The following is a 13,686-nucleotide window of genomic DNA, read 5'->3' on the forward strand; positions in this document are numbered from 1 at the left end:
CCTCAATAGTTCCCAAAGTATGACCTCTGCTGACCTTAAACTGTTTATGTGTGTCGAAACAAGCTTTACAAATATGCTCCTCACAGTCCACACAGAATCCGTCCGCACGCGTGCAAAAATTCTGACCTTCACAAGGCTTACAAAGAATGTTGCCTTGTGTATCAAAGCTCTTCCTACCCGTATGAAAGTTGTATCATATGTTATGTTTATGGGGTATATTGTATTTCCTCAAACAACGTTATTGATCGGTGTGTTATCCGTAAAGTTTAAGTACACAATACGGGAATTAAAACAGAAAGTACTACAGTTACTATTTACAATGTACAACTTTTAAAACTGGCCTACATCATAAATTTAACTTACAATTTTATAAATCATACAATTCGTAAACCAGTGACGATTTAATGAAAACCATTGCGTCTGAAATGTTTCGTTCTCTACGTCTGATTAAGATGGAAAAGTTGGCAGTTAAATACGAAGAACTGGTTATGTATACACCTTTTTGAAAATATATCCAACAATGAGTAAAGGGAAGTTTTTAGTTTGAACGGATCATGATCTTTTAAACAAATATATTTCACGCTTTAATAACACCAAATAAAACCGCACCAAATAGAACCGCTTTAAATGTGTAAGTTCTTCTATTAGTATCTGTCGATAGAATTAACTATTTTATACCTGTTAAAAAACTTCCTGTTTATAATTACAGAAATATCAAAGGACTCGTATGTGTTCATTTTACCTGTATTAGTTTTGAAGACGTTCATTTCTGTAGACATTGATAGTATGTTAGAGGCAGGCATGTATTGCAATGTCAATGGCTGGTTGAAAGAAATTAGAAAATGAACTTAATGTGAGCAACAGCGAAAATAATGTTCATGGTGCATTGGCAGATTGCTAGTATTTTACAAATACTAAGATTAGCACAAAAGTCATATGGAATTACTTAGAGACGTTAAAGGGTAAATAATGCTGTCACACTGTATTTTTTAATGTTTTAGTTTACAAATCCTATGGCAATGTGTGCAAACGTAACAAGCAAATTCAATGAATTGGATCCCCCGCCGAAAGGGCTTGTGGTGAGGAATGGCAAAAAGTTGAGGATGTTACTAAGAAGCAAATAATTTCATTAGTCAAAATCATTTTAACACAATAATTATTTTTTGTGTGTGTGGAGGGGTGGGGGGGGGGGGGGGAGAGCAGCGGGGCTGACCAGGTGAGGGTACAAAATGTCACATATTGATTATAAATATTGATGGAAAATTAAAAATGATGAAAAAAAATTAGGTAGGGGATGGGGATGCATGATCGGGGTGGTGCGCAAGACTGAGTGGAGAGTGAGGTGGGGGAACGGTACAACTTTGCATGCTGATAAATATTCATGGAGGTTTTGAAAAGAAATAATAATAAAAAGGATTTTTTTCTTTTTATGGGGGGTTGGGGTGGAGGTGGGGGGAGGGGGTGTGACCAAGGCAAGGTGGTGACCAGGTGTGGGTACAAAACTTCACATGTTTATAATAAATTTTCATGGAAAAGATTGAAAGAAGTTTAATGTAATTCTACCAATTGTTGGTCTGTTATGTAAATATTTTTAGATTTTTAAACAATTAAAGGGCAATAACTCTAAGGTAAATTGACCAATTGGAAAAAAACTGACAGGCATCATCGGAGCATATTGGTTCATATTTATGTCAAGTTTCATGAAATTCTACCAGCTTATTACTGGGAAATGGCTGCAGACGTGGATTTTTCATTAAATCAAGGGCAATAACTCTAAGGGAAATTGACCAATCCAGAAAAAAACTTGACGGGCATCATCGCATTATGTTGGTGCATGTTTATTTCAAGATTTATGAAATTCTACAAGCTAGTTACTGAGAAATGGCTGCGGACGGACGGACAGACACAGGACGGATTGACGGACGGACAACGCCATTTAAATACCCCACTCCTGATTTCATCAGCGGGGGATGTTAAAAAATAGATGGAAGAGCAAGACGTAAAAGATTTTATTTCAGATACATATCTTTTCTAAATACGATAAATGTTCAGTATTATGATAGATAGAGAGATATATGTTTCATCTCTACCTACACTACTTTGAAATGTAAACATGTATCTTCGCAGATCACACGAATTGGAATGTAAACCGTTCTGAATGTAGTGGTTTTTAAATGACAAGTTTATAAAATACATTGATTAGACAGATAATGATTCGATCTTAAGATAGTGTGTAATTAAATATAAGGATCAAGTTTGCCTCAGAGATATTACATAACTTTAGATTGTTTTAACATCACATTGCTTTTAAAATGGAAATACTAGTTATGATCATGAATACTGTTGGACCTGTCAGAACAAATAGCAGGAGGGACACAATGACACATTTAGTTATAGACAATGATCAAGATTTGATCCTTTTCCAATAATTCCAGTGGTACAGACACCCGGAGCAATCAGCGGTAACAGAATTACGCTCAAAGATGACTGTTGTCACGCAAGAAACACATGAAGGGTGACTGTAATGAATTGTCTAAGAGAAGTACAAACGACTATAGTCATAGGAAGATTTATTGGTCTAACGGGCAACGTTTTTGTCCAATAGTCGAATGTGCGCACGCATTATTGAGTCAGACTTGGTAAAATTATGGTTTCTATGTATGTCTAGGCATTGTTGTAATAATAATATTAGACAGTAGGGCAGAATGTCGACGGAGAGAAAACTCAGATTGTTTATTTAAGTTTATTGAATTCCTGGAATCCTTTATTGAAAACTTGCCAGAACAATTGCCTTTCAATTTTGCTGACGATTTCAATATCTATTAAAGTCGTGTTAGGTATGTATTAAGGAATTCATCTTTCAGGCTTTGTAACTCATCTGAACGCCGGCGTAGTAATGTCATTGATTACGCATTAGTAACAGAAGATCTTAACCTGCGTCATCTACGTCCTTTAATTGATTACATTTCTCGGTTCATAGCGGGGAGGGGGGGGGGGGGGGGGGGGGGGGCGAGATTTGGTACTACTTAGTTTATGCGTAATTTATTTTAGGTCGATTGGAAAGGAAGTTCTCCAACTTGTATTAATCACTCTTGACACCTCATTTCTGATGGAATCTATCGCCACGAGGGTACGAGAGATTTGATACTTGACCACGATCCCCTGAAGGGTATGCATACATATAGCAAAGATAAATATCAATCAGGAAAAGCCCCGTTCCAAATGCTTTACCTCCCATAAACAAAACCCACAACACGCAGATTTGCACACTTCTGACACACACACGCTCAAATCAGAGCAAACACATGTGGACAAACAAACAAATAAAGGAACACAGTGGGGCACCGCCTTGAAATGGTCAGTCGCAAAATCACCACTGGGGAGTTTAAACCGGTTTATGGTGCGCACCCAACATAACTCTTAAACCCACCATATTCCAAAGTCACGGGACAGTGTAAATAAAATTAATATCAACTAGGTGAATATCTAACACACGCAATGGAAACGGAATGTATGGCATGTAAAACACAAAAATGCTCCTGTATAATTATATAAAAAGGAAAACGTAAGAACCAAACAACGTATGCACTCAATGTGTTACAGAAAACAGAGCATCAGGAGAAACACTTTTAAGGGCCCGACGAGACTGGTCAGAACAGTTTGGTCCTGGTAGGATTTAAAAACTGTTTATCACAGAGTCCTCCCCCTCTTCAGTCAGACACAATCAAAGAGAGAAGTGTAGTGTCCAACTGTAAACAGGCTGAACACTAAACATGCGGTGTGTCTCAAAACAGTTGGGTCGTAAACAATTATTCATAATTAGCAGTGAATCCATGACATAAACTAGCCTTAGTTATTGACACAAGTACTAATTCTTTTAAATAACCTTTGAGGAATAAAATGCTTGAAAGGCATCTTTAATATTTTTTGTCTATCATACATAGATAGCTTAACCCAGAACATGTTAATCTGATCATACATGAATTCATTCAGCATTCTAGTGCTACAATGCACAGAGTAAATCAATTCATTGTTAAATATCAGTATCAACGTCTCTCGTATAATGTTCGTCAAAAAATGTTTGTATTATAATGTGCTATAATATTTAGATGTTTCTTCTAATGGGATCCATGGGCATATTAATAATATACTAAACGACCCGTACAAGAAAATTATTATATAGATAAACAACATAATTTAAAGACTTTGGAATTTGAAAGTTAACAATTTTGATATTTCTACAATATTTGTGCAGTTTACAAATATATTTGTTTCTTGAAGTACACATAAAACTTCATATTGTTCAAAACATTACACTAACTGCACTTAACTTGCTGTATGATCTCAGCTGTCGTAAATTATCTCAGGGTCACCTAACATTAATGATTGACAATTTCGTCTTGAAATACTGAAGCTTCTTTTGAACCTTGGTTCCAAAAATGAGTAATCTAAATAAAAATGTATTGGTACAGAACACAAATCCTTTCTGGATTTAAATCTAAAACAAGAGCACCGCCTTGCGGGTGCTGACGCTCATCTGATTTTTTTTTTGTGTAATAGAAATATTGTCCTACCCATGATTTTCTAAGTCTAAAAAGGGCCATCATTCTTGCAAAAAGCAGGATAGAGTTATGTTTCTTGATGTTCAGTGTCCACGTATGATGGTGAAAAACTGTTGCAAGTTTTAAAGCAATAGCTTTGATAGTTTATGAGAAAAGTTGACTTAAACATAATACTCAACCAGAATGATTTTCTAAGTCTAAAAGGGCAATAATTTTGCAAAAAGCAGGATGGAGTTATGTCTGCTTGCTGTTCAGTGTCACGTATGATGGTGAAAAATGTTGCAAGTTTAAAGCAATAGCTTTGAAGTTTATGAGAAAAGTTGACCTAAACATAATACTCAACCAAGAAAATGATTTTCTAAGTCCAAAAGGGGCAATAATCTTTGCAAAAAGCAGGATGAGTTATGTTTCTTGCTGTACAGGGTCAACTTATGATGGTGAAAAGTGTTGCAAGTTTTAAAGCAATAGCTTTGAAGTTTAAGGATAAAAGTTGACCTAAACATAAAACTTAACCAAGAAAACTGATTTTTCTAAGTCCAAAAGGGGCCATAAATCTTGCAAAAAGCAAAAAGAGTTATGTTTCTTGCTGTACAGGGTCTACTTATGATGGTGAACAAGTGTTCCAAGTTTCAAAGCAATAGCTTTGATAGTTTGGGATAAAAGTGACCTAAACATAAAACTTAACCAAGAAACTGATTTTCTAAGTCAAAAGGGCCATAAATCTTGCAAAAAGCAAGATGGAGTTATGTTTCTTGATATACAGGGTCATGCTTATGATGGTGAACAAGTATTCCAAGTTTCAAAGCAATAGCTTTGATAGTTTGGGAGAAAAGTTGACCTAAACATAAAACTTAACCAGGCAACGCCGACGCCGACGCCGACGCCGACAACCGCTCAAGTGATGACAATAACTCATCATTTTTTTTCAAAAAATCAGATGAGCTAAAAACTAGCTTGTCTATTATACATAAATCCAAGACGGGAATTTACCACCTTTAGAATATTGTTTAGAGTAGATTCGCACGAAAAATATATTATCAATATAAAGATTGACTCATTAACACATCAGTTAAAGACAATTGTAAAATTCTTTACTGGTTTTAATTTTATACAGAAATAACACACACACACACACATTTTTTCCGAAGATGGAAGGACAACTTATTGTCGACTAGCCAGGAGGAACACGACTCTGGCATTTTTCTATGTTCAGTTAAAATAACACCTTATGAGGTAAAATTGTTCTACTTTCATCAGTATATGTAATCAATTTACATTCAGAATCCGTAGTAATAACTTTGAAATTTACAATGCCTTAAGATAAAAGAGGACCAAGGATCTGCCCTGATGAACACAGCGCTTAGCAGTCGTGTACGCAGAAAATGTTTTACTGCGTATTGTTTCCATGTATGTATTAATAATATGTAACATTCTACCAGAAAATGTATATGATACTCATATTTGTCAAACAAATATATGATTGCTTTTGAACAAACAGATTTCATTATTTGGTCTGTAGAGAATTTAGAAAATCTGGCATGATTCTCGTTATAGCTGTTTGGTATCTCCACTGTTACAGACAAAGCTTCAATTTTAGCAGTATGTCGACATCTTCCTGCTTCCTGTGAAGAACTGAATCATTAAAGATCTAAATAATTGAAAAAGGTGTCAGGTATAAACATAATTTATCATTCAATAGTATTTACCTTTTACAGAGCATAACTTTTGTTTTCACAGAAAGGTAACACATTAATTTGTATTTTTGTGACATTCAGCAAACATAGCTCAAGTAGAAGGGACATCTCAACATGAAAAGAGTTTTAGTAATAAGGACTGCTTTGTAGGTATGTTGCATTTCAAAAAAAAAAATAATAAAGAACTTTAAATAACAGTTTCCATTGTGCCTAAGTTTATTTTTAGTAACAATCGTTACTATTGAGTCTTTTTTATCAGTTTACATTGTTTGAATATTTAAGACAGGTAATAAAATGGTTCTTACTTTCTTTAAGATGCGAACCTCTAAGTATGATGCAAACATTTTTCATTACCTTTAATTTTAAATGATATTAACCTTTACCCTGCTACATATCTAAAATGGACTAATTCATCATTCAATTGAGCAAGCACCACTTATTATTTAAAGAGATATTTACTGACTGATTATCGATCAATGCAGACCATGATCATCCTGCACAAACGTGCAAAAGTAGTATGACATAAAACGGACGTGGCTCTACGAATATACATGGAAAATGTTACTATAGTCGTAATCTAGACAATGGTTGTAAATAAATGTCTTGTATCTCAATTGTTTGAAACTCCGTTGACAGTTGCTAATTCATTCACTCCCCTGGCATCTTTGCGTCAAGAATAACCTTGACTTTCTCACCAGCAGAGTGCATCCCAACAGCAAAGTATTGTAGACCATCGTATGTGAAGATTCTTTCTCCAATCTTAAAACAAGAAAAGACAACATTTTACACGTAAAAGCTACTAATGCATTTTAAGCCTATGATATTACATATTATGCTTTTTTAGATCTAAACTGTATCTTTGGCAAAATATTTCGGGATAAAATTCCATATAAATCGGCTATTAATTATTGTAATGAAATGTGTTTAATATAATAAATGTAGCACATAGGAACACTTTCTTCGTTTTGCAGTTAAGATCTTAATGAATTGTTTGTTTAGGATATCAATTATAGAATAATTAAGGCATTAATAATCTATTAAATATGTATGTGCTACATCATTTTTTAATATAGCATCCCAAAAGTTACAGAAAATGTTAAATTCATAAGTAAAAAGGCTACATATAGTTGTAATCTACTAGGATATTTACGACATACACCATAAAACGAAAGAAAACGAGAATTTGTCACAATTTCTAAAGGTACACTCTCTCTCATTCTACTTTATTGTGAGTTGTAAGTCCGATAAACAATTTATTTTGAGCTGCGTAATATAATCAAATTCGAATGGTATTTTGAGTTATATAGCAATGATGGGATTGAACCTGAGAGTTTAATATTGTCCTCTATGAAATGGTATGAATTTATGATAGACAGTAGAAATTAAGCAACTGCGATAAAAAAAATAACTGTTTAAGTGACAAGTCCGCTCAATTCTATCAGCAGGAAGAATACAATGAATCGAAAGGTCATGAGTTCGTCGTATGGGAAAGGCGAATGTTTTATGACAGTTTGTCAGAAGACACTTTGAAGTTACTCGTTTCTGACCTCTGATTTCATAAGGCTTAGTTCACAGTAAAGGAGTAAGTAGTGAGCAAAACCATGATCATATACTGGTTTATCTGGCAATAATAACATAATTGAAACATTGTAACAGTTGAAAAAAAAACGTAAAACAAGAATCTTCAAACAAACAGGAAAATAAGACGCCTTATCAAGTGATCAAGAAAATATTATGAAGTTTGTGACAAACGTTGATAGTCACCAGGTTTACAAACATGAAATACGGAATAAACACGCGAAAATAACGAAAGTCGCAACATAATAGCATCAAGTAATTCTGTTTGTTATGCTCAATAGACAATTTACCCTTAGATTCCATGCCCTTTAGTGAAATTATATGACAGTTTTATATTTTGTATTTTGGTAGAATTTTTATAACGAAGCACTTTGCAATATACAATTAGCCATAGAAGCTGATGTCAAACACTCCAGTGGAAATAGTTCCAACAGCGAAGGAGTCGCTATTTTACTCAATATAAAATAATCTTACAATATATTCATAGAAATAGTTAAAGGACGACTTTTTGCATTAGAATTAAATTATAAGGACCAAGATATAACAATAATTAATATGTATGTCCCTAATAAAGATGATGCCAACTTTTTTAAATCACCTGAAGATTTTTTAATCGGAACTAATGACAACACTTTTATCAATGATGAGATTTTAATAGAGTACTAGATGTAACAAAAGACAAACGGAATGGGAGACTCGAAACTCAACTAAAATCATTTATTTCATTTTTGCGGGGAGAATAGGTTTAACGTCGAACCGACTCAATTATAGGTCATATGGCGACTTTCCAGCTTGATGGTGGATGATACCCCTCCGTGTATTATTTCATCACGAGCGGGCATCTAGGTAGAACCACCGACCTTCCGTAAGCCAGCTGAATGGCAACTAAAATCAAGAAATACAATTAAAGATATTTTATTAGAATGTAGCCTAATTGATATACGGCGACATATTAACAATTCATCCACACAATTTACATGAAACTCAAACTCAACACCACGTATATACTGTAGACCTGATTATTGTTTTAATTTCTGATTATTATGTTGTTCGAGTTTGATTGAAAATATGACTTTATAGCAATTTTACTACATTACCAAGTTTAATTGACATAAAATATCTATGTAAGCGATATCATTGTAGCGTTTTTTGAATTGTTAGACAACAAAAAATTGAGGGTAAGATATGTAACAAAATCAAAGCATTCAGTGGCAAAAAAATGTCGCCGGCAGTACGTTATCAATGTAAAACATGATAGAATAATATGCCTAGCAATGTAAGACTGGATACAGAACGAAAATTCCTTTATTACATATGTATGTCTACCCTTCGTTAAATATAATTTCATTTTCTTCTTCACTCAAGATAGTTCCACAAATTGTTGGAATGGAGTGTAGGTGAAGATCATTTTATATAAACACATCCACATCAAGCACAAGCAACATTGGACTTACAATTTCCCTATTCATATAAATGAATGGAGGACCATGTAGCACATACATCTCTCCTTGGTATGATAGAGCGTTTCATAGAGGATAAAATCAGATGAAGAGCTCACCGACGAGCTAATGTGTAAGCTGTTTTCACTCCGAGCAAACGCAGTTGTCATGGTTTCGCTTGACTGGGCCGCGTTTCCAAACGAGAAAACAATCAGCAAATATCACTGTGTGTACACAACTCGTTCAACTGTTAACTTAATGAAGCTTTAACTACTGACAGAGGGTAATGAACGAAAATACAGGATGCCAGAAACAAGATTATGTTTTACACAATGGTTGATTTTCATGCTTGTATTGTATTTCTTTACGAAATTATAGTCATTGAAATATGTTTTATATTTCTCCATATACTCCGTAAATATTCACTCTGGTCTTTATATATAAACGTTGAGATCTAAAAGCATGCCGCTTTTGTGCTTCATTTTCATGGTTTCCTCTGACAACATCATTGTTGTTTGTATCAGTCGACGAAATATGACTGATTATTATCATCAAAACACAAATAAAAATATAGCACGTCACAGACAGCTTTCTATTTATCTTTCAAGTATCTAAACCGTAATTTACTATGAATAGCTTCGTTTGTCATAAGCCTAATTCATTTATCAATATACATGATATTGGTAATGTTTGCGGTTGTATAATGTTGTTTTTCTTTCTGTTGCATTATTTTGGAGCGTTGAAGGAAATATGATTATGACAGTTATACAACTTGTCGCTTTTCAAATTATCGGTCACGTTTTCTTGTTGTAGCTCAAATGCCCGGTTGGTTCTGGTTCTAGAGCATGTAGAAATGTAGTTAAATATGTATCTAGTATATTACATTTCTGTCCGATTGATTTATGGGTCAATTAGGTAAAAATGTGCTCCATAAGTAACATATAAGTCCTAGTTACATATTTGACCCCAACATACGTCATTTACTTCATTTGCACAGTACACCTTACTTATTTAATCGGACAAATTTACTTTGCTTCCACATTGTCATTTATGTAGTTAGAGGAGCAAAAGTTGTACAAATTGTATAACTATTTAAAAGCTAGAATAATGGATAACTATTTAACAGTTTGAATAGTGTATAGCTTTTAAAAGCTTGAATAATATATATCTAATAAGAATCATACATAATGTATATCTTCTTTGAGAACTGAAGGCCGTGTAGCTTCTTTGAAGCTTGAGTAATGTATAGCTATTTCGAAGCTTAAAAATGTATAATTTCAAACTAATGTATTACTATTCGGAAGCTTGAATAATCTATTACTTCTTTAAAGCTTGAATAATGTGTTACTATTTGGAAGTTTAATTAATGTTTTATTTTTTTAAAAGCTTAGATAACGTTTAAGTATTTTGAAGCTTGAATAATGTATAACTGCAATGACGCTTGAATTATGTATTTCTACAAAGACGCTTTAATAAAGTATAACTGTTTAAAGTGTCGCTTTGTTAAAACCAGTACTCTACTCTGGATCTCAGCTTTTGGGATATAAAAATTCGCGCGAAATAGAAACCATACATATTAGTTTTTGTAAAAGATTTCTTGGAGTTAAAACTCAAAGCATAATACAGATGTTTTGGGAGAATGTGGCAGACTAAAATTGTGTAGAACATTATTTTCAAACTGTGTTAAGTACAGTGTAAACTAATACAGATAGAAATCTATAGATATTCAAAACGGTGTTATTTTATGTTAAAATCTTTAGATAACGTAGGCAGAATCATCTGGGCTCAGTACAAACACTTTATATTTTTGTTTGGATTTGGTTCTGCTTTGGCTATGCATGATGTTGGAGATACTGACAATTTTTATAAGTACTTTTTCGTCATTGATTGTCATACATAAAACTGAAAACAGTCTATTGATCAATCAATCAGATGTCACCATTATAAATATTTTAGAACTTTATTAAATAAAGAACGTTACCTTACAATAAATCTGCCGTTTACATACAAGCTAGCAATGTCAAAATTTCGTTGAAACTGGTAGGCACAACAATACCCCTTTCGAATCTCGTGTCTGTCATTTTTGTTATGACATATGTAAAACTAGTACTGCTGAATGTGAATATCACGTTTATTTTCAATGTGAGAAATTTAATGAAATTCGAAATCAGTATCTTCTATAAATTGGTATTGATCTGACAGAAGTATACAGAGTTTATATAACATACTTAGATATATGATAATGCAAGGGAATTTAAACACTTGCGTTTCTGTGTCTTCATTTATTTCATTTGATAGAGTGGGTAATATTGTAAGACGGAAAATTTGATTTGGTTGACGGATAAAAATTGCATAACTGTTACAGTAATTTTCCCTTAGAATATTAGTTTCCTAGATTGCGACTGCTTTCGGCGTTTTCAAAAGTTTAACAAAAGTATGTTGTTTTCCTTTTTATTTGTCAAATCTTCATGATAGATGTTGGTATCGTATAATATTTCAATTTGAATATGTTGGTTTTATATATTCCAGACACAATTGTTCAAGATAACATCTATTAATTAAACAAGTGACTGATTTGGTCATATTTGATTTAAGCATGATCTTTCTTTCCTTGTTGCTCAAATTCTAGTATTCTGTTATTAAATGTGTATGACAAACGGAAGAATGCCTTATAGATATGCAACTAAGTGCAAGGAAAACAAAGACTGAACACGTACTCGAGTGCATGGAGTATATTACTTGACAGAATATTTTCAAAATATTTCGAAATATAAGTCGATTAATCATATTTGATAATATTACTTAACACTTAGATAGTATAAATAAATGTAAGCCTGAAAGTGATAAATAGCGTACATGATCCACACCGTAACAATTTCTTACCTTTCTTCCGTTTTTTGTAAAAAATTGAAAAAATATTTTAGAATATAATGCCGTACCTTCGAGTGTAAATAATGATTAATATTGCTCAAATATCTCGTCTATATCTTTCATATTTCTTGTATCGTGCTATACGATTTCGATCTTGATTATTTAGGAACAAATTAAGTACTAGTAGTATACAAATAGTTCCGTATTTAATGTAACAATAACAAACATAACAGTATTCACTGAAGTTTTAGATAGAAGAAAAGAATTGATTTTGTGATAGGCTATTTATTCTATTCAAATAATAATATTAAGTGAGATTTTTAATCTTCAGGCACATTGTGTCTGTTTTCATTGACGCTTTGTATTCAGTTTCCATGAAATGACTTTTGCTCAAACTTCTGCTTGTATGCTATCAAGCCTTTAACAACAAATTTAAATTACATTTGCAACATTTCCTTTAACCAAACTATGATAAAGTACATATCGATTAATATTCTTCTGTAAGTTATAGTCGCATGAGTACTTTTTAGATGTCCTAAAGGTATGCTGTTGCCTAGTGGGTAAAACTCTCGTGTGATATTCTAGGGTCGGTACGGTAATCCCATATGATTTTGATCAATAATTCTTTTCAATTTGAGATGATCTTCACACTAATAAGTTTAAGGTGGCTAGCTAAATAATAAGATTTTAAGATTTCTTCCAATATTTATATCCCGTCTTCCCCGTTTATTTCACAAATAACATCTGCCGTTGAATATCATTCTGAATATTATTCAACTGCAGAATGAAATGATTTAGTTTAATAATATATGACATTATCCTCTTGTTCTGTAAATAAAATTTTAGGAATCTTTTTATTTATACAGATAGTAACATCTGAAATAGTTGTCACCTGGCAACCGAAGAAATTTTGAAGAAATTAAAACTTGATTTATTCAAACATGACTGAGTTGCTAATCAACGCAAGTGCGCCCATTGTTTGAATATACAATGCTTGATTTCTCTTAAGCTAACATAACGGCATAAGACAAATATTGAAATCCAAATGCCTGTGGAAATGTTGTTTGAAACTAGAATGTGTCTGTAGGACACAGAATGTGCCCCCCCCCCCCACCCACCCCCCGCCCTCCCACTGGTAAAAAAATCCACTATTTTGGCTATTTCAAGGACTATAACTCTGTAATAAACGCTAAAATTCTCAAGAAGAATGCCAAGTGTGCAATGTCACATTATGATAAAGTCTCCAGCAAGGTTTCATGAATTTACTTTAAATACTTTTTGAGTGAGGCACATATTTAGGTGAAAATGTGCATTTTGACTATTTCCGGGCCATAACTCCATAAATAGAAGATGGACCCAGATGAAAAATAGAAGGTGCGCAAGTTCATATCATAATAAAGATTTATGCAAGGTTTCATCAATTTATATCAAATACTTTTTGAGCTAGGCGTGTCACAAGGTGAAAATGTGCATTTCTGACTATTTCAGGGGCCATAACTCTAGAAATAGGGGGCGGACCCAGATGAAACATAAGTTCATATC

This window comes from Mercenaria mercenaria, chromosome 19 (genome assembly GCF_021730395.1).
Source record: "Mercenaria mercenaria strain notata chromosome 19, MADL_Memer_1, whole genome shotgun sequence".
Taxonomy (NCBI): Eukaryota; Metazoa; Mollusca; class Bivalvia; order Venerida; family Veneridae; genus Mercenaria; species Mercenaria mercenaria.